At 47.1% G+C, this 23,257-nt stretch overlaps 1 protein-coding gene across 1 annotated transcript in view; it reads left to right on the top strand.

The window, feature by feature from the left end:
• The window catches only part of LOC147748493 (TLC domain-containing protein 4-A-like), a 190,461-nt gene that overhangs the window by 146,697 nt on the left and 20,507 nt on the right, over nucleotides 1–23,257 (top strand). The window lies entirely within an intron of this gene.

Here is a 23,257-nt window from a genome sequence, read left to right as displayed (position 1 = left end):
GGCACATGGTTCACGGTAGGATTAGAAAGGTACACACATTTCCCTGTTAAAAGAGGTGAGGAGATGCCACAGTTTACAGAGTGTAGAAAGGTATGTGGGGAATTGTAATAAAGTGCATGTGATGGAGTATTCACTTAAAAAGTACACAGAAATGATTAACAAAGCCCAACCTCGAAAAGGCACATTTTATATGTAGCTGTTGTGGACAGGTGCATATGGTAAGCTAATCTGTGAAAATGTGCATGGTTCTCAGTTTATTGCTCTGGTCCAAGCCCTGAGTGATTAGATTTTAACCAGAAAGTTATAATTGGTATTTTTTTTTTTAGTAAGGGTGTTTTGAGTAAGGGTGTGCAAAATCCATGTAATTTACTTTTGTGTAATTGCATGAAATTTTGGAAAAAATACACAAAATTACGTGTAATTAAGTGACCTGCAAATCCATCATTCAGTGCTATATTTTAGCACAAAATGTGCCTCTTGTCAATTTTTGACAAGTGGCCCCATTCGTGGTAATATAGCATGAAAGAACACAAGTGGCATGAGCAACTGCCGCTACTGTTCTGGCTGTTCACTTTACTCCACGGTTGTGGTAACATTTTGCCATGAGCATCGTGTAATTATGTGGCGTTGTTTTCGGAATTCCCCGTAACTTGCGTACTATGACCATCCTATACGTATGTAAGCACAATTTAAAAAATTCACCTGGGCCTGGTTTTAAGTGTTTGGTGACATGGGGAAATATAATAAAACCCATAGCTTATCCATGCAGGAGGGAGGGGGTCAGCAGCGCTCTGGTGAGTTCTGCAGATCTGGGATTCACAAGTGGGACTCTGTGCTCGTGAGAAACACAGGGGAAAAAAGTGCCAGCATCATTGCTGAATTTTGCCTTTTTGAATACTAAGCTGAATTATGAAGAAGTAGAGATGCCTGTTGAGTGCAGTAGGGGGAGCTCATAGCCAGCGATTTAATAGCTAGGGCTCCCGGACCAGCAGTGCGTTGGAAAAAAAATGAACGGTAGTGATTGCAAGTGATTTTCCTTTACCTCGTGGCACTAACGGCATTTTAGTGCATCTAACTCAGGGACCCAGCAGAAGATATGTCTAACACTATCAAGGGCACCACCTCCTTCACCGGGGGACATGGGACCCTTGTGGGTCATCTAACCCATTTTAGTGCCCACTCCTTTTGTTCACTAACCCCTTCAAAAGAAACACTCGGCCCTCCGCCATCACCAGATTCCCTATGTGCCGTTGAAGAGAGAAACCGCTGCCAAAACACTACGACCTGTTTCATACAAATGTTTCTTTAAGTAAATGTGACTACTCCTGACTTACCCCCAGAACTCTTACATTTTCCATTTGCAAGCACTTTCTGTGTGGTTTATCCCACTTAAAAAAACATGGATGACTGAAAAAGATCATACTCTACATGGCCTGCTCTACTACTCTGTGTGCCTCACCCTGCGTGCCCACCTAAGTTGGAGGCTTTTGGAATTAAAGGTGGACACTTTTAATTCAGTACAGTCAATGCTGTTCTCCTTAGAGGAACCACCAATTCTTAAATGTAATAATATTCAATATACTAATCTTCTTCTTCATTCTTACCCTCTAATATCCCCTTTCAAAATGCCTGTATACATTGGGTGACCACCTCACTTCGGAGCATTACGGACTCTGTCTGCAGTCCCGAACTGTTCATTCACAAATTATTGTTCTCAGGTGTGTTCATGTAATTAGTTCACAGGAAGCAAAACAAGCTTACATCACCCAGAATGTATCAACGTATCACACATAAGTCCAATACAAGAACAAACGGCCGTTCTGACCTGAAGGGAAGTGGTTAACCTGTGTATACATATATTATGTATAATAAAAGGTGCACATCTTTTATTCTTCAAACAAGCCACGATTTCCAGAATCTCCTCTGCTTCCTTTCATGGGCTGATAAAAAGTCTTCACGTCTTGATGGAATCAAAAGGGGCTTCCGAATACTAATGAAAATGCATTTTTTTGCTCGGGTCTGCAACAAGCTTCAGGGGAATTTGCAAGAGGGTAGTTCAACATTTTCTGATAGTCTTGTGTCATACAAAGAGCGTGGAGAGTATGTCCGACACGCGCAGGGGCTCTAAATGCATGCACAGGCTCAGGGATGCAGCGGAAATGCCGGGGAAGCGGTACATCTCTGTGTTATGATATAAATGTATATTCACAACATTTGTTGAGAAAACTTGGTGTTCTTTTGCGTAACGCTGCTAATTTATAATGTCAGCGTGGAGAAGATCGCAAAACTGAAATCTTTACAGAAATCGTGCCCAATAGCACTTTGTAATCACTAACGCTAACCACCTGTTTGTATCGTCTCTAACCAGCGTCTTATCAGGAATATTTCGTCTTGAGACTTTATATTTTTGGAAATAAACAGAGGACGTAGTTTATTACATTGGATTCGAGTCCTTTATTTTGGCGTTGTTGGTCCTGCCATCTTTGTTTTTGCCTTTCTGAGCTAGAGGTGTGCATGTGCTGTTGACCTTTCACTTCGGAGGATTCATATCCTAAAAGTGTCAAGCGGGCTCAGACCACAAGGCTAAGGTCGGAAATGATGGTGTAAGAGCACTAGGGGGCGCTGCAGGTCAGTGCTGCGATGCATTGGCAGCCCACTGTTTGTGTCCCAAAACTGGAGCGGTCCTGTAAGTGAAGACTACGGGGCCCTGATTAAGCTGTGTGGGTCCCACTCCCAGTACTGTGAAAGTAAAGGGTACAGCTAGTCAGGGTTAGGATATGCAAGTAGAAGCGTCTGCTTCTAGTACTGGAAAAGTAAGGGCCCAGCAAGTCCACATTAGAGTGCCGGACTGGGTACCCAAAGCAGCCCTGAACATTTTTTCCATGCCAGCACCCCTGGATGGTGGGATGGTGGAGTGGGTGCAAGTGTGAAGCAGTGCCTCTTTTGTTACTGGGAGCCGATATTGAAGCACCGCCACAAAACAGGCCTCCAGTAACAAAACCAGCCCCTACTGCTACAAAACCAGCACCCACCCTTCCTGCCTCCCGTTACGGACAGTTCGGCCCTAGAGTGCACTGGTAAAGCGGTGTGTGGGCATTGGTACTGGATTTATCAAGGAGGGCAGCAGTTTAGTATTATAGTGAAATGGGAGAGGTGTGTGTGTCCCGATACCGGAATATAAATGGGTGCTGCAGGTCCGGAATAGGGTACTTGAGCTCTGCTGTGTATTGGGTCGATTGTTCGATTGGTGGGACAGGGTTGAATGACAGCTGTTCGTGTGTCCTTTAAGCAGTTCGGATAGGGGCTGGAATACACTTGCAGAAATGGTCAATTCAACTTAACTGTACATGTACAGATCGTAAGCAAGTATGATATTGCCCTGTTCCAAGCAGTGGTCAGTATCTGCTGAGCATGATGTTCCCATACTTTTTTAATTTTACAAAAACAATTCCCCTACTTTTTTCTCAAGACAACTGTCCGGGCGGTTCAAGCCAAAATGTGAAACGTCTCTGCCAAAGTTGATGGAAGGGAGTCTCGAGTGCTCTGAAGTTTAGGGCGGGTCAGACAGCTAAACAAGGAAACACGCCTTCTTGCCAGGTTATTTTCTGCCTGAAAAAACTGGAAACGTGTGTAACTGGTTAATCTGCAAAAGTAAAGGCTGTTTGGAAGTTGGTATTGACTTAAATTGATGGAGTTCACTTGACGATTCTTGAGGACAAAGATGTATTCTTTCTGAGCGGTACTGTATTATCAACTGACCCGAGGAGTGCATGTTAATAGACAAGTTATAATTTTTTTTACAGTGGGTTTAGTCTATTACTACAGCCTTATAGCCCGATTTGGAGGTCTATACCGGTTGTTAAAGGTCAGGAACCCAAGTTATAAGCCCCAGCTGCAAGCTCCCAAATAGCAGAAGGGCTACAAGGCTTTTAGAATATCCCACCCCCTAAGGATAGAAGAGTCTAATACTAAGAATGGAGAAAGATAAAGACAAACATTGGAATGTTGGAGCTCCAGGCTTATACCAGCCATTATTAGCCCATAGCTACTCCATTGTCTTCAGTGGAACTCTCAAAATTCCAATGTTCTAATAAAATCTATATTTTGGAAGCACTTTTTTCAATCTTTAAACCTAAATCTTTTTTTGCATTTTGTGGCACTCTATTTAACACTGTGTATAATGCCTGTTTGAAATAATGATTTGCATATTACCAGTGTTTTCTGTCACAGGCTTTGACCTCATAACACTAAAACAGATGTCACTATTTCCCCACTGTACAAACCAGAATTCAGTTCTGTGGCTCTCTGTTACATACACAAATATGAGCAGTGATCACATTAACCAATCGAGGTTTCATAGCATAAAATAGTGCTGCTCTAACTGAATAATTTAGCTTGCATTTATTTTTCATTTAAGGTGTGCATTATTTTATATGCAGTTACCTGAAGATAAAAGACCAACAAAATAGTTACTGAATATTTTGTTCTTTTTAGCCATGTCTTTGATGCTGCCCTCACAATCACTGACACCACCCCAGTTGCACTTAGGATCACAGTTCCCATACTTTTTTAAAAATTCACTTCGACTGCTGGTTCCAATTGAGATAAGGCCTGTCATGCAAGTAGTTTTAAAGAGTATTGTTAGCAGGCTGTTACGTGCTGGAAAATGAGGCCTTGGTTTCCAGGTTCTTCCTTCTTTTACCCCCTGCACTCATTTGCAGAAAAATGCACACAACGTTAAGGATCAAGGAGACAGAAACAGGCATGCAAATCTCAGGGAAACCCCTAAGGAACCCTTGCCTGGTACATGGAGGTATCAACAGAGTCAGTCTGTCCAGGGCTACGAAGACAGACTCTTCTTAGGCACCGAGATAGCAGTTGCACTGCCAGCTCGGTCATACACCCATAGAGCCAGAGTCCATCAGAGGAGCTTGGATTTGTCTTCCCGCCTGACTCCAGTGTCGTGAGTAGGGTGGCCAGATTTTTAAAACCAAAATCCAGAACATTTCTCAAAACTATCAGTAGGACTACAATTTCATATTGCAGAGTGGCGCAGAATGACTTAAAAGACAGCGCTCATCAACATAGCAAACGCAGACATAAAAGTCAAGGAATTCTGAAGGGACCTTGGACTACACCTTCACATCTTCCTCCATAATCCATGACATCCTGAGCTTTCATATAGAAGTTAGATGCAAAAACGACCACCATCCCCAGATCACGAAAATATATAAATAACCAGCATACGGACCGTATGAAAAATCTTGGTACACAAGATCCAGGTAGTCACTAGCAGCGATAAGATGGACCAACTTATCCTTGAAAAAGTATGAGGAATGGAAAGCAAGCTTACCAACTGGGCAAGGGGAAGAATCAGACCCGTTCTCTAAATGGAAGACTATGCAGGCATCACTGAAAAAACATCTGGGCCATCACAAACGGAAGATCTACGTGCAGGAGACACAAAAATAAATGCTACACCCAGGCCTTAAGGCAAAGAGTCAGCAACTCAACAAAGCAGCTACAAATCTGGAGTCTCAACACATGCCTGGTGCCTTCCCCAAATATTTCTACGAAATAAGGAAAGAGTCCAAAAAGGCAGTATGGTTGGCCAAGAAAGCCCACATGGACCAGGAGTGGATAAGAATTGTGGAGGCTTGCAAGGCATAAAACAGCAAGCCACTAATGTTCATTATTAACCAACTCGAGTGAGGGCCCACAGGACCTTTAGGAAATACGGTGCCTGAAGAAAAGTGGGTAGAGCACATTTCCAAATTATATCAGAACCAAACTAAAAATGAATTATTGGCAAGCACATCCAGTGGAGCACCATGTCTAAATTTTACAAAAACATACGTTTGAAGCAAGAATACAGACCTGTAGAAGCAGCAGGGCTCCAGGCTCAAACGGTCTGCCCATAGCACTATTTAAAAACGACTGAGTGTTTTGGAGTAGCCATCTTGACAGAATATACAGTACCTGCCTAAGGGAAATCATGGTTTTGCAGCGTGAATCTTTCCTGGATTAACATGCTGTGCATTATTCCGCCATCTAGTGGTTGGTTCCGGAATTTTTGTATTTTTTTTTTCTTCCGTTTGTTGCTGGGTGTCGACATACCACCATTTGGTGTCCTTCTGTGACGTCGACGTGCTTTCTCCGGAAGCTCCCACCTCTAGTCACCATCTTCAGATTTTGTTTTTTCTGCCGTTTAGTCTGGATCGATATGGAAGGAGCTCCTGATATTTGGAGAGAAGAATCAATGAAAACTAACGAATAAACTAAAAATACAAATAGTACGAGGATTCGACATACCGGACTTCAATTCAAGGTGCCGGAGTGCGCCGAAAGCTGAAAAAAAACAACCTTCGCCGACGAACAGACAATGCGCATACAGGGAGCTCCCTGTGCGCGGTAATGGACAAGACACCGTTCAAGTTCTGCCAAAATTGTCATCACAAGTACTCTGAAAAGGACCAACATCCTGACTGCAACCTTTGCTTACCACTCAATCACCAAAGTGAAGATGGCAACGCATGTTCGGCTTTCACCCCAAAGACTTTGAGAGTAAGAGAGAGTCAGTGAAGAGCCAACTACAACATGCAGGGCACAGCACCTTCGCTACAAGACCTTGGACTCTCCAGTGAGGAAGAGGACAGTGTCGCCGAAGGTCCAGAGGTGGACGAAAACATAGACGCCCAGGTCGTAGATGTCGAAAAGAAGAAGTCAAGAGAGGTAAGAGAATGGTCGACCTAAAAAAAACTAGACGGGTCCCGGAAAATTAATTTAAGGGCTTCGAAGGGGTCAAAGCACTCGACGTCCACAGTTGCATGAGAGAGAAACACTCTGTTGGATCCTTAGACAAGGACTCCATAATGGCAAAGACCCTCAAAAGATCAAAGATGTCGAAAGACGGACAAGGAAAGGACGCTACGATACTGAAACAAGAAAAGTCAAAACAGTCTTCGACTGCCGTGAAGGCGCAGTTGACAGCGAAGAGAAAGGCAGAAAGTGTCGACGCTGACACATACGAGTCCAAGATCGAGAAGAAAAAGAAGAGGCTAGAAGCAGAAATGGCGAGTATTTTGCAAAGAAAGAGAGTTCGACGAAAGCTTGAAGCAATTTCAGATACTGCCAAAAACTTCGACAGAAGTAGAGAAAAGTGTTGTGGAGTTACAGCCTCCAACTACACCCGAACCGCTCGAGGGGCAAGAAGAAGAATAATTATTTTTCAGAGAAGACAACGACAAACAGACTTATGTGGGCTCGGAAACCTCTGAGGTTCAAAAGCTACAATGGCAAGACCTCGATGCCAACTCCCCAGAAGACTGTTGATACCTATCCTTCGAGGCCTTCACCTCCAGACCCCAGTGGCATGTACAGCCAAGTCATCAATAAGGCTGCAGATACCTATGGAGTACAACTGGAGGAAGAAAACCACAATCATGTTTTCTACTCGAACCTTTAATGCCTACACAATTAAGGAACCAATTCCTCCCTATGCTGCCAAGTGTACTGGCCAGGGAAAGAGGCATTTAAGGAGCCTGACACATGTAAGGCAGTCACAACAAGAGGAGAGAAAAAATAGAAGCACTCCTCCAATTACCCTATTTACATCAAGGGGTCAGTGGCAGCTGACTTCATTATAACAGCCACGGCCAGGAAAAGGGCTAATGTACCAACCACCACGGGTCCACCACCAGACCAAGAAAGCAAGAGGATGTACCTTATGGGGAGAAAGGTCGAGAGAAGTGCGGCAAATCAATGGCGCATAGCAAATTCAAATGCATTGCTCAACAGACATGCATACCAACACTGGGAGGAGGTGGGGGGGGGGGGGGCTACTAAAGCACCTACCGGAACAATTCCAAAAAAGAGCAAGCTACTTATAGAGGAAGGAAAGAATACTGTGAATACATGTTTAAAATCCTCTCTAGATGCAGCAGAACCATCAAGCAGGCAGATGATTATTGGCATCACTGAAGGAAGGCATGCATGGCTACGGAGCTCAGGTTTCAAACGTGAGGTGCAGAAAAATATACTGAACTCACAGTTCAATGGAGCAGCTGTTTGGAAGCTTAATGGACGACAAGCTGAACCAAATAAAAAAAGGCCAACAAAACAGCAAGATCTAGTGGCGCTCTACAATTCAGAGGCATGCGTAGAGGCACCCCCTCAAGGAGACCAACGGGCAGAGGTAACCATCACCCTACAACTTCGCATCAGGGTTACCAAGGGTTAAACCAAGGACAACAACAAAATTGGCAATACCAGCAAGGAAGACAATCCTTTCCAAGACGCCCCCGGGGAAGAGACCTTCCACAAAGAGGGGGAGCGCCAACAACAACAAAGTGACTGCATTCCAAGCAGTACACACACTCAAGAAACATCACTTAGTGTGCCCGCAATAGAACAACAACATCATCAAATAAACAAACAGTTCCTCCACCATACTACACCGGTAGGAGGCAGGTTAAAGTACTTCCTCCACGAATGGAGAGAGATCACTTCAGACAAATGAATCTTAAACATAGTACAGTACAGTTACTGCATACATCTAATCAAACAACCTCCAAACAAAGGCCCAAAGAGGAAATTACATTCAAAGAGAGAAGTTACTCAACTACTCCAAGAAGTACAAGAATTAGAAGCCAAAGAAGTAATAGAACAGGTACCACACAAAGAAAGAAACAAAGGAAATTACTGCACGTGTTTCCTAATTGCAAAGATAGATGGAACACGGCATCCAATATTAGACTTCACATTTCTCAACAAATTCATGAAGACTCAAAGGTTCAAAATGACAACACTGCAAGAGGCGATTCTTCAATTGCATAAAGGAAACTACATGGCAACCATAGACTTAAAGGATGCCTACTTACACATTCCCATGAACAAGAAAAACAAGATACTAATAAGATTTGTAGTTGACAAAACACACTACCAGTTCAAATTGCTAGCTTTTGGTCTAAAGTCAGCACCAAGAGTGTTCACAGAGTGCCTAGCAGCAGTGGCCGCTCATCTACGAAGACAAGGGATCCATGTATACCCATACTTAGAAGACTAGTTCGTAAGAGCAAGCTCGTATAGACTCTGCAAACAGCATATACAGCAAGTAATATTGACACTAGTTCAGCTCGGATTTTCCATACACTGGGGCAAATCTTCCCCCAGAACAAGAAAAAGTGTTCTCAGGAGCAAGAATAGATGCAATATTGGGGAAGAAGTTCCCAAGAGACAAGAGGATATTAGCTCTTCTGAAGGAGACATAGCTACACCAGAAGGGCCAAGTTCTGACAGTGAGGACAGTGGGGAAGCTGCTAGGAATGATGGCTTCATGCATTCATTTATTTCCTAACATTTGCCTGCACATGAGACCATTCCAAGAATGGCTTCAAGCACAGCGGTCACAAGCAGCAGGGAGTTGGGAAGATCTAGTGGTTGTCACGCAAACAGTACAGCAGGAAATAGCATGGTGTAACCAAACAAACATATGACAAAGGAGACCTTTCACACAACCAACTCCAACAGTGACCATAACAACAGACGCTTCACAGATCGGATGGGGAGCGCACATGAACAACCTCAAAGTAAGGGGATTGTTGACACAGCAGTATGCTCTACAGCACATCAATATCCTAGAGTTAAAAACGGTGTTCCTAGCCTTAAAAGCCTTTCAGAAAGAGCTCTACCAACATATAGTTCTGATACAAATAGAATGTATGTAAATGTATAGGCATTTATATAGCGCACTACTTACCCGTAGGGTCCCAAGGCGCTTCGACCGCTGCGAAACCCTTCCTGGCTTCCCTGAGAGATGGTCCCTTAATGGGTATCTTCAGGGTGAGACCAGGCATCCCCAGCGGTCTGGTGGGGCCGTTAGTGAAGATGAGGCAAGCTAATGCCCAGAGTTGCCGAGTGTGATCGCTGATCAGAGTGGGCACCGAGGCGAGAGAATTATCGAGTCCGCTGACCCTGGTCCAGAAACCTGCCGCGCCGGGAATCGAACCCTGGTCCCGGGCCGTCCTCTGCTCTCGGGTCTGCCGCCTCTAACCAGTGAGCCACACTACTGCAAATAGACAACACAACCACCATGTTTTACATAAACAAGCAGGGAGGAACACAATCGTGGACACACTGAACTCTAGCTCTGAAACTTTGGACATGGGCAATCCCAAGAAACAAACATAATAGCAATGCACTTGCCAGGAAAGGACAATATAGAAGCAGACAGGCTGAGCTAACAGGCGCAATCATCCTATGAGTGGGAATTGAATCAAACAGAACTCAAGATTTTTCACAAATGGGGAACTCCAAAAGTGGACCTCTTTGCAACACACCACAATGCAAAATGCCAACGCTTCGCTTCCAGGCAACCTTGCAATCAGTCCCTGGGGAATGCGCTATGGGTAGACTGGTCGTGGATAAATGCTTACACTTTCCCGCCCCAATACCACTTTTCCACAGAGTAATCAACAAATGCAAAAGCAGCCACGTGACGATGATACTCATTGCCCCACAACGGGCAAGACAGACTTGGCTCTCAGAGATAATGGAAGTAATCTCAAGGATCAAGTTACAAATTGCCAAAAAGACAAGACTTACTAACAATGCAAGAGGGAAAAGTGCTTCACCCAGAACCCGAGACCATGAGCCTTGCAGCATGGCTCCTGAGGACATAGAATGTGCACACCTAAACCTACCAGAAAGCACAATGACAGTTCTACGAGAGACAAGGAAGCCAACTAAAAGAACATCTTACACGGCAAAATGGAAAAGATGGTGCCTCAAAGAACACCTTTCCAAGAAGGTGACAAAAGAAAAAACAGTTCTGAAGTACTTAACACATTTACTACTAACCTATACATCGCTAAAGGTTCACTTAGCAGCAATTGTAGCAGATACAAGAGGACAAACCGGGAAGAGCTTCTTCACTTCTCACGTGGTCAAGAGGTTCCTAGAAGGGGCAAAAAGAATCGCACAGCCAAAAACTGTGCCTGCACCCACATGGAACCTTAATATAGTACTTGCTCAGCTGATGCAAGCTCCATTGAGTCTCTACACAATTCAACACCGCAGATGCTCACATTCAAGATGGCCTTTTTAGTAGCAATAACATCACTACGTAGAGTTAGTGAACTGCAGGCACTAACACTGCAGGAACCCTACTTCCAAATACATAACGACAGACTCGTCTCGAGAACTGATCCACATTTCATTCCAAAGGTGGTATCAACACTCTACCTTAACCAAACCATACAAATGCCAAGTTTCTGCCTAAATCCAAGGCATGGAAAGCATTGCATACTCTTTTTTTTTTTTTTTAAGAACTTTATTCACAGCTGCAATATCTGCAATTAAACATTACAATATATCTGTCAAGGCAGCAGCTGGATTTTCTATTTTCACCCCCATGCATACCTCCTCATCACACAACCTTGACATTCGAAAATTACAGGAAAGTGATACATAGACCGTTTTTTTACAATCCCTCGTTATCTACAGCTTGAGGAGATACCGTATCAACTGTTAAACATCCCTCCGCCCACCCTCCTCCCCCCTCCCTTTCCCGTACTTAAACTAGTCGTCTCCCAGCCTTCCAGTAGTGGCAGTTTTCTAAGAGGGAACATGATAATCGGGTCCCTCCAGTGTCTTAGGCGCTAATGTGTGCTGCCTCACGGGGTGCATTAATGTATGGTGAATGTTGTTGTGAGTGTGACTGGGGTGCTCTGTTGTGCGACTTGATGGACGTGACTTCTCCTTTTTTAATCCTCACGCCCATTGTCACCTGTTTGTGGTCGTTCCTCACCCTCCATTGAAATGAGCATAGTCTCCCATTCCTGGGATATAGGGAATTTCCGTAGGCCTCGTGTCTCCTCCCTCCTAAGTATCGTCCCTTCTGCCCTCCCCCATTTCAGTACCTCCGTCTGCCAAAGGAGTGGTTCAGGCGGTCTGTGTGACTTCCATCTCATTGTTATTGTCCTGATTGCTAGTAGCAGGGACAGATCAAGCAATTTCAGCTGACCCTTCTGAGTTTTAGGCCTTCTGCGCAACCCTAGTAAGCAATACAGTGCCTCTTCCGGCACCAGGAGGTTTGTAACCGCTCTCAGCGTCTGACACACCCCTTTCCAGTACCCTCGAAGCCGTGGGCATGACCACACCATGCGGAGGAACCCGGCTTCCTCCTCCCCACAGTGCGGACATGTATGGGGAGAGTTCGGCAACATTTTGTGTAGCCGGTTGGGAGTCAGATAAGCTCTATGCAGGACCATCCCCTGTATGAATCTGAAACGGACATTGCGCGATACTCGCCTAGGGTGTTCTAATATTGTAGTCCAGTCCTTGTCTGATATGACCTGATCTGTGTCATGTGCCCAGGTTTGTTGAAGAGTAGTGAGTGAAACTGCAGCGTGTGCCCGAACTCCCGTGTACAGCCACCGCACCAGATGACCTCCCGTTCCCATGAGATACAGTAGGTGTACCAATTGGTGTTGTGACGGTTGCAGGCGCTGGGGCGCCCATCTATGTTGTATGTAGCGTGTGACTGTGGCGTGCAGCAGGTACATTCTGGGGGGGGCACCCGTGGCCTGCAAGAAGGCGTCATGAGTCAGGAGATGATCGTCACCGAAAAAATCACCCACTACTTCCACGCCTGACTCTTGCCAAGGGCGTAGCACTCTATCTGTAAGTCTGCCCTGTGGTGTCGGGATACCCAGCAGAGGAATGTTGGCTGCATACGCCTCCGTCGAGGCCGTGTATGCGAAGGCCTTTCGCCAGACCCTCAGAGCTGTGCGAACACAAAGCATTGCATACTCTTGACGCTAGAAGAGCAGTCCTGTATTACATTGAAAAGACAAAAGAATACAGGAAAACAAAACAATTATTTATATCTTTTGGAAATCGTTTTCTAGGAAGGCCAGTAACCCAGAACACAATTGCAAGATGGATTGCACAAGCTATACAGTTATGCCACAAACAAGCAGAGCAAACATTACAAGGAGCCCATCAGGGCTCATTCAACAAGAAAAAAGGGAGCAACAATCTCTTTTCTAGCCCGTATTCCAATTCAAGACATTTGCATGGCAGCAACATGGTCTCCAGTGCACACTTTCACGAAACATTACTGTGTGGACATTCAAATGAATAATGAAGCACAAGTAGGCCACAAAGTCTTGCAACATATATTCACAAACCAGCGCTCATCTTTTACACCCAGCCACCACAAGACTAGCAAACCGCTACAAAATATATGCACAGCATGTGAATCCAGAAAAGATTCACGCTGCAAAACATATTGTTTCTAACCTGTAGGTGTAGTTTTTCAGCGTGAAGAATTTTTTTGATTCTCTAGCAAACCCACTCCTCCACCAAGAAAGATGACAAGAGAAAAAAAATAAAAGAATCCGAAAATGGCGACCAAATAAATGACCTCTGGAGTCCAAGAATTGAAGGAGCATATGAATTGTGGAATGCATTATTACCCCAAAAACAAATACTTATTATAAACTTTGTGTGCCATTGGGAATGTGAAAAATGTTGTATTCGAACCCGTTTTCATTTTGGTCCCAAATTGGGAATGTAGGGTGAACATTCCTCACTTGTGTGCACCACCCCTATCCTTTTAGACCCTGATATAAGGTGTTAAATTTACCGGTTGAGCGCAGAGTCATTTCCTGTCTTTCACCCTAACTCAGTTATTAAAGAACATGATATACCTGACACCCCACAGGTCCATACCACTACACCTCACTCCCATAGTATGATTCACTGACTTCCCAACACCCTCACAAGCCCAGCCCAAACACCCAGCTTAGCTCAGTACATCACCACGTATCCCACTCCCAAACCCAACAAACCTTTTGACCACCACAATCCACACAAACCACTACCCCCTCCCCCTCCTTCCAGACCTTTCGAGATGTTGACCAAGTTGCTCATGCTCCCAGTGCCCTCAAACTCACCAATGCACTGAAGACACTTTCCCAAAGCGGCCCATACTATTCACCCACCAGTCCAGCAATCAAACATAAAGAACTCTGTGAAAGCTCAAACTACACCCACACCGTCCCCTCCAATCCCAATCCGAACGACATACATACACACACACTGACTTTGGAGCACCCTTCCCTGCATACTCGAAAGCGAAATACCCGAACTTCCCCACTAAATAAAATGTCTTTATCAAAGTTAAATGAGCGACTAACACGCATGGAAGACCAACTGAACATAGTAATCCAGGGCATCAATGGTATCTCAACGAACCTAAACATTTATCCTTCCCACCACCCTCACCCCACTCCTACATGCAGCAACAGACTACTCTGAGAAACAACCAAAGCAAAACCACAAAGCTGGACTACAAAGGCTCTCAACAGCAGACCTCAGAGGCCTAAAAGAGCAACTCCCACAATGTCTGAGGGAGACAGCAGAGCTGGCTAAATCTTACAATCTGGAACCTCTTATAATCACCCCCTTCTCTAAGAACCAGGTAATCACAGGCCTAGGAAGAAACCCCACAGCAATGAGAATGACCAGGCCACCAATACACCTCATCAACATCCCTTTGACCTCCACCCCCTAAGATCGTAGGCACTGTTGAGAAACCAAATGTATGTTTATTAACTGCAAATCTGGAACCAAGCATGCAAGAGAACTAGTAGAAGTCGTAGTTTTGAACCACAACATTGATATAGCATTCATCCGAGAAACATGACTAAATGAGTGCTCATACCAGATAATGTACACGCTGGTCCTACCGAGATATGCGATAATGAAAAATAAATGAAAAGGACCGCCATGGTAGAGGCATTGTCATTATACACAAAAATATCAATGTGGAAGAAACAAACCCCCTAACCTACAGCACATTTGAAATTCTCACCACCACCATAAGGATGGCAAAGAACACAGTTCTGAACTGTCACCTACTCTATCACCCACCAGGTGACCTACTCTGTTTTGGTGAACACCTAGCAGATTTGATAGCTGCTCACTCTTGGATGCCAAAAACATCATCGTAGGAGACTTCAACCTTCACTGGAACAATTAAACCAATGCTGTAATCCAATCATTAAACAACCTCCTACTCGATAAGAGCCTCTCCCAGCATTATAAAGGTCATACCCACAACAAATGCTCAACCCTTGATGGGGGCGGGGCTTGACTGCCGAAGATGGTGGACGAGTGAGCCTGTCGCTCCATGCCGGCCCATCTATTACCCTGCATGACTCAGGACAGGACTAGTGCCCTTGCCGAAGAAGACGCAGCCCCGACCAAACAGCCCGGTGTGTTGCTTGGGAGCGCGGCCGGTGCCCCCTGCTGAGTCCGAGAACTGGTGCTGCTGGCGCTGCGAAAGGCACCCGGCCTCCTGAAATGGCAGCCCTGAGCTCCTGATCTTTTGTGCCTACGGGCCTGGGAGCCCTGCACAGCAGCATTACAGCCGCTGAGTGTGACTGCCTGCACAGAGAGGTGAAGACAGTCCTGAACTAGATTATAGGTATCGCAGAGGTCTATGACCCGGCCCGGATTTGTTGAGTGGCAGCGCTGGTGGAGGCAGCTTGCACATGCTGGGGTCAGACGAGGCCCGACGAACTGAATGAACGGGAGCGGCTGAGTGCTCCTGTGCCAACGAGATGGGTGATCCTCACCCTTGTGGCTGCCTACTCTGTCACCTTGACAAAGTACAGAGGCTCTGGGGATGCTCAGGAGACCTCAGATTATGTCCAGTGCAGTGCGAGGGGGTGACATGTGAAGGACATCCTGCTGTTAAAGATGCTTGAGGTCCAATTTGGGCCTGGTGAAGGATCTGACACAATCTAGGCTTAGGGAGGGGCCCATGGTGTCTTGCTTTCCTTCCCGTTTCCAATTTGGAAGACGACCCCAGCCTAGTTGGAGGGGCCCAGGAACCTTGTTTGGGCCTGGTGTGGTGTCCTGAGATTGGTGGCGCCCTGCGTGTTTGGAGAGTGGGGGTGGGTGCGGACGGCCTTGCGAATGACGAGACAAGTTTCTCCGTACATATTCGGTGGAGGCAGAAGATGCACCGGCTCCTTGTGGCTAAAAGCGGGTCTAGTGCCCCTGTGTAGAATGAGAAGACACCCTGGCCCTGATTTGGTCTGCTCTGCTGCTGCCAACAGAGGGTGGTGGCCTGGCGGATGGTCTTAGGGGTCCCTGGTGGAAGTGGTGCAAAGCACGTGAACGGAGTGTGGTGAGGCACCCTTAAGGAGTGGCTACTCGGAGCCCAGTGATCAGCCTGGTGTTTTTGGTTGCATCTCAGGCCCCCCCTGTTGGGGGATGCCTGTTGCACTTGGTGGGAGCGGAGGGCCAGGGGCCCTACAGCACTTGGTGATCTGTAGGCAGGTGCCAACCAGGTGTGGCAAGGCATAGGACTCGCTGAAGATGGAGGGGACTGCTCGCCAACAGCAGCTGACAACTATATACTTTTATGAATTCCTCTTCTTCCGAAGATGGGCAAAACTAGGGGCCGGCAGATGGGAGCACAGACCAGTGAAGAGGAGATGGCCACAGAACGGGCAGGGAGAAGCAGGGTCTGGGGGACTTAGAAGAACCTTTGAGGCAGCAACTGGCTAAAATACTTAAAGCTATAGCGGATACTAAAGCCACCTTACACCAAGACATTAGCACAGTGTCTGTGGGGCTGGGACTGCTCAGGGCAGAAGATCAAAAACTTGGGAACAGGGTCAAAGTAGCAGAGTCCTCCCTTGCCGATCTCCACCCTGCGCAACAGTCACTGTCAATCCAAGTAACAAAGCTCTAGCAGAGTCCATGCACTAGAACGTAGGGATGAGGATTCTGAAGGCCGCAATAGGCGGAACAACATCAGAGTGGTTGGACTGCCCGTGGGGGTAGAGAACAAGGATATGGTCGCCTGCCTGGAAGACTTGCTTAGAGTGGTGGTCTCCCCGACCGGCCTAACTGCCTTCTACACTCTTGAAAGAGCACAACGGGGGCCGGCCCACCCTCCGGAACCAGGGTGCCCGCCGCACCTGGTCAAAGCACAGCTCCTAAATTATAAAGACTGGGACCTCCTGTGGCAAAAGGGCGAGAATCGTGAGCCCATTTGTAGTGGACAATAGCAAGGTTTCAATATTTCCAGATTATACAATGGAGGTACAGAGGGGGAGAGTCTTTTTTCTTGAAGTTAAGAGATCTCTGAGGGAGGAAGGCCTGCAGTGCCCCCTCGTGTTCCCTGTCCGGCTCCAGATCGTGCTGAATGGCACAACAACTTTTGTGATGACCCAGCATGGGCTTGGGAGTGGTTGCAGGCCCATAGGTCAGGCTCAGGGCTCCTGCAGAAGGGTACTGCTGCTGCCCTACGTGAATGGAAGTTGAATAAGAGACACAGGAGGAAACACCGCCGGGGCCACAAATGGGGAAGCTTAGTACCTCACAGACAGAGCGGGAAAGGGCTGAAGCCCTACAGGCAGTGGCAGCGATCTTGAAGGGGACAGAGAGTGGCATGGAGGCTGGCTTTCATTCAGTGAATGAGACTGAAGGTTCGGGCTCAGACTCTTCACAGACCGAAAGCATTAGGTCACCAATAGTGACACTGAATACTGCTGATGAGATCACTTGATGTGCAGCCTCTAAGTTCCATAGACATCGCCTGGGACACAGAACTCTCGGAGGCTGTCTGGGTTGGGGGCAGTGCTTGCTCTGGAGGGCTCAGGCTGGCACGGACAGCTTGATGAACTGTAGCCTTTGGACCGTAGCTCACACCCCTTTTTTGGAGGGCCACACCTGAGGCTGGTTTGGTCTTCAGATATTTATAATGATTCACCTTCAGTTTGTGCGGCTGCCCATTGCCAGGCTGCTCTTGGGATAGGGAGTTTGATGGGGGTGTCTTTCTTGTGTTCTAGTTCATTTTCAGTGCACAGGTGGTTCTTTTGCTTTTCATAAGGGGAGGCCGGGGGGCGGTAGGGCGGGGAGCGTGGTGGATTCCTTGAGTTGTGATGCCGTCGCCTAGTATATTAAGGTCCTGACTTGGAAAATAAGGGGGTTGGGCTCGGCTACAAAGAGACATGCTGTGCATAGTAACTTTAAGAGGCGAGAGTGCAGATCGCCCTCCTACAGGAGACTCACGTCATACGGAGTTAAGTAGAGACATTGCTCCGGAAATGGCAGGGGCAGATATTTGCAACCCAGTGTTTGGCATATGCCAGAGGAGTATTGATCTGGGTGAGGGCGGGTGTCCCCTTTGAGCCACAGCATACCCTCATAAAGGCAAATGATAACGAACTCCTGGTGAGGGGCAGATTGCTCGGTCGAGATATTACACTTGGCAGTATATATGCCCCCAACCATGAATAGGTGGCTTTCCTTCAGGGTCTTTCTGCCCCCTGGCTGAATTAACAGGGACAGTTATGCTTCTAGGAGGAGAATAAAATTGTGTGTCTGATGTTGTGCTTACTGTTTGACCCACCCCTCTCAATTGCCTGGGGCCCAGGCTCACCGATGCACTTTCAGGTTTCGTGAGTGGGCGGCGCTGGAGGATGTCTGGAGAACACCACATATTGATGGGAGGGGTTTCTCCTTTTACTTGCCCATGTACCAGTTACACACAACTGGATACCTTACTCTGCTCTTCTGGTCTGAGCCTTAGTGTGACCCATATGGAATATTTGGGCTAATGATTTCAGACCATAGTTATCTCTTGCTTGATTATAAACCAGTTGGTGTCTGCCCCCTGATCCCTCTGTGGTGGTTTAATCCACGGGCCCTCGAGGACACATGCTTCAGGGAAACTCTGAGCACTGCCATCGACAATTACTTCTCCGATGACACATGCATGGCGTCTATGGAATTGGTAGAGTGAGAGGACACTGTTTGGGTCACTCAATAGGTGTGCTGCATGAGCTATATTCGGAGTTAGAGGGTCTTGAAGACTGCCTCCATAGGCTGGACAATGCACAGGGTATGGCGGCTTAGGACCCAGCGAGTTAGCCGGAAACCCATGGGCTATATGGTTAAAGCGCTTAAAAGGTAGCATTGCCACGAATATAGAAGATAACTCTCAAGGGTTCAGCCTCTAAGTTCCGTATACATAGCCTGCGACACAGGACTCTCTGACGCTGTCTGCGGGGGGGGGGGGTGCTTGCTCTGGAGGGCTCAGGCTGGCACGGACAGCTTGATGAACTGTAGCCTTTGGACCGTAGCTCACCGCCCCCCTCTTAACCGCCATCCAGGGGGAAAAGCTTGTGTACGCTGTGCAGGCAAAAGGACAGAAATGAGGGCATGATCATAACAAGAGCGGGGAGTAATTGCAGCGGAATGGAAGCTAGGCAATAGCGAGGTTCAGGCCTAAAAATGGTCGAGTCGCGCATATGTTTTATGCGCGGCAGAGTAATAGGTATAATATCGCTCAGTGGGATGTTGAACCCGCCACACTTCATGCAGTCCGCTATCTACCAGTCATTCCCTTCCCGCTGGTGATAGTGCCTCAGCTTGATGCGTCCGCTGCCCTGACCTGTCCAGCCCCGCATCCATCACAAGGTTCAAATCTCCTCCCACCAGCAATGCAGCATCCGGGGAAGTGAGAACCTCCGACAGTGTGGAGAAAAGGAAGGGTTCTTGTTTCTCATTTGGGGCGTATAGTGACCCAATAGTAAGATGTGTCTCCCCCCCATTGTACCCTTATGACCAACAACCACCCCTTTATTTCTGCCACCGTAGATATTATCTTGCATGGGCAATGGGCTCCTAATACGATAGCCACCCCATTTCTCTTGGACGGGCCTGCTGACCATACTTGTTGTGGGAACCGATAATCACGCATGCGCAGGACATCTTTGGAGAGCAGATGCGTCTCTTGGAGGAGGCAAATATTACTATCGGTATTTTCAAGGAGGGAGAGCACTGCAGCACATTTTACCGGATTATTTAGCCCACGAACATTCAGGCTTACCACCTTAAGATCCCTCCCCATGTATCAACCAAGAATATGCTCTGCATGGCCGTCGCCTGACCCTCCTGTGTATCCCAACATAGACCCTGACTCGCCTTTTGAGAGATCGCCCTAGTAGCGCGAACTGGTGCGGAGTACCCCAACTGCAACCCAAACAAACCCCAACCCCCCAAAAAATAAAAACAATGCAGCAGCAAGAAAAAAATTTAACAAGAAAGACATGACCAAAGTTCGTCACAGTAGATAAAATCCAGGGGATCGTGGCTGCGATTAACGCCCAGCCCAAGGAGAGTTCAACAAGTGTCCACCGCGACGGTGGAGAGCCGTCAGTACGATGAACCGGACACTGCTTTCCGTCTCTCCAACGCCCCTCTGTGAGCCCACTCCCATGCCAGCAGTTGTCATCTTCACGGGGTGACAGGGAGATCAGTAGCCTGCGATAGGGAGGAAAGTACCGCCTCATTCTCTCTGTCTCTCGTGGCCTGGTCAGGTTTCTTGATTGGTGACGATCTGCCCACTCACTGCCATCCCGAGGCGCGACGTGCAGGCTGCGAACTGGGTCGCTTTGCGCCTTCCGTGGGAGTGGTATGTTCGAACCCAAGGATTCCCAGCGCTTCCTCCATGCTGTTGGAATAAATCTTTGATTGCTGATATTGGATGAATATTGCAATAATAAAACTTTGGAACACAGCATTCAAACTGAAGACTTGTTTATGAACACAACGCTCCTTCCTTAATCTTCATTTGTCTGGATCATTTGGGGCCTTAAACAGTAGACCCAAGGAAGAAGAGCGTACGGACTACTTACAGTATACTGTCATTAATATACTGATTTTCTCCCTGTGCTTGTCGAGTCACCCTTACTGTTTTATACGTAGTTCTATTCCTTGTATAGCCAGTAGTTTTCAATCAACAATAAAAGCGGCCTCACTTATATTCAGGTGCGGTTCACCATTGGTGACTAATGTACCTGCTGGAGCGAGGTGCGAATTTTGAATCGTCTAAGGTAGCAAGCTGCGGCCATACTGAAAAACCGTGAAGTGCATGATTGTCTCAACCTAATATAAACTTATTTAGACTTGTACTTAGGTGGTTGTTAATTTACTTAATTATATACTATTGCACGACCACCTCTGACGTGTCTGTAAAACGTACCTTTTGTCCCAAAGTTGTGTCCTGAATTTTAACCATTTGTCCTGAATTTTTGTCCTGAATTTAGTCCCTTTGTCCTGAATTTGCACCTATGCCAGTTGGTCACCCTAGGGGAGGGGAGCCTCTTCCTCACACTGCTGCCCCGGCTCTCTATGCGCAGGCCCACTATACCTAGGGGTTGGAGTAATCTCTCTCCCTTTAGCTTGGATCTAAGTTCTCTCTTGGCAGGTGCAGTTTACCTCTCTTAGTTCATGCACTTGGTTCATTTACTAGTCCCCACAGATGTTCTTCCGCCGCAGAGTCTGTTAGTGCTTCTGGTGCGCTCTCTTTCAGAATAGACATGCCAGCTGCAGTACACAGCAATGGAGGTGCACAAACCCTGTGCAGGTGTGTGGGCTTTGGTGTTGTTGCAATGGTACGCCTGGTTCTGAGCTTCAGATGAGGTGAGTCTGTCGTCCACTGTTTCTAGGGTCACGGGACGTGATCCACTAGGGCACGGCAGCCCACACACAGCGGGGGGGACGGGGGACACCAGCGATGGCCCCCAGTCTCATTTGTTGTGGCGTCTCAGACCACCTGACCCTCAAGTGTGTCAACAGCCCGCCCTCAAGCGTCCTCTGTCCGCCGATCTACAGACCGGGAGTGTCCCACCAGGCCGCTCCGTGCAGCACCCAAGGCCCGCTCACCTCTGTCTGGAAGGTGATCCAGCCCAGAGCTCAGAGTATCAGCTGCTCCGGGGCCGACAGGGGTCAACACAGCGCTCTGCTGCGGGAAAAGCGAGCGAGACCTGTCTCCTCAACCTGCACTGGCCCCGGCGCTCCACCACCGCAGTCCGCTCCGTATGCTGGGCAAGACTGCCCGGCCCCCAGGTGCCAGCACCAGGAGAGCCACAAAATGGCCCCGGCTCAGTCCACTCTACGACCGCCTCACCTCCTCCGGTTAGCTTGCAGATGGGCACCGCAGTTGACTTTACCCTTGCTCGCCACCTCTGAGCGGCTCTTCCAGGTCTGGGACCTCGGGCGGGGCCGCGCACACTCCGCTTCTAGGTAGGCCGCTGCCCCACACCGCCGTAGAGGTCCGCAGAAAGAAGGCTTCAGCTGAGAAGACTCGGTCAGCTAATGCAGGACAGGGTGCCGGAGCCACTCAGCCTCCGTAGATGGTCGGATGCCACCAGAGGTGGGTGATTTAACAAAGCTAAATCTTGACGGTGCCGGAGGAACAGGATTCCACGTCCTATCACGTGCCATCTTAGCCACGCCCCCTGCACATAGCTTTTTAAATGCCAACCCAAGTAACAGTAACCTGTGCATTCAGGCCCCACCAGGGCAGACCTGTGGTACAATTGATGAGCTACCTCCATGGACGCACAACCTATGCTGTTTAATACAGTGAATGGAAGTGACGGGATCCGGCTCGAATGGACAGTAGCGTATCGAAGCATGACGTACATTGTAAAGCACTGGGGAGAAAAAAAAAAATAACGATTCAAGCGTGAAGTGTTTGGCGGGGAGAACTCTGAGAAGGTCCTGGTGTTCCTTAGGGGTAAAGTGTACCGGAGACCAGCCTGTGTGAATTGTATACCATATCTGAAGACTGCATCGAGCACTGGGACGACGCCCTAAAGACTTATTGCCCGCGGGAAGCACTGTTGTTTCCTCTACCTTTGTCCTGATGAGGCCTGGAAGGAATGGGGGCTGAAACGCGTGGATTGTTGATGCTCGGAAGAATCCATTAAATCAAGAATAAAATTGAATATATATATTATAGAATGTTTCAGGAGGTGTAGCTGGTACTTCATGTGTATATAGGATTACCTCGCAGTGGATTGTCGTTAATGAGGGTGCAAACACTGACATTAAAAAATTGGGGTGTAGGAAACAATATATGATGGATTGTAGATATGTACTCATCTGGCTAAGAGAATATATGTATATGTTTGTGTAAAATGTTTTTTTTTTTAAACTTAACATAAAAAACAAATCTAAATATTTTCGAGAACAATTAAAACAAAATCAAGAATTGTTCCAACCAGGAATAAATAGTGGTATGTGTTTTTGATGTATGAATAATTGGGACGGGACAATGCATCATTAATAGGGTAATTTGATGTACCCTATAGTTACTAGGTAGGTATTCCTCCACATCACCATTGTGTATAATGTGTTATTTCCTAGCCCAGATAGTGGA

Source organism: Lissotriton vulgaris, chromosome 1_1, assembly GCF_964263255.1.
Source record: "Lissotriton vulgaris chromosome 1_1, aLisVul1.2, whole genome shotgun sequence".
NCBI classification, from domain to species: Eukaryota; Metazoa; Chordata; class Amphibia; order Caudata; family Salamandridae; genus Lissotriton; species Lissotriton vulgaris.
This window is presented reverse-complemented; position numbering and strand designations above follow the sequence as displayed.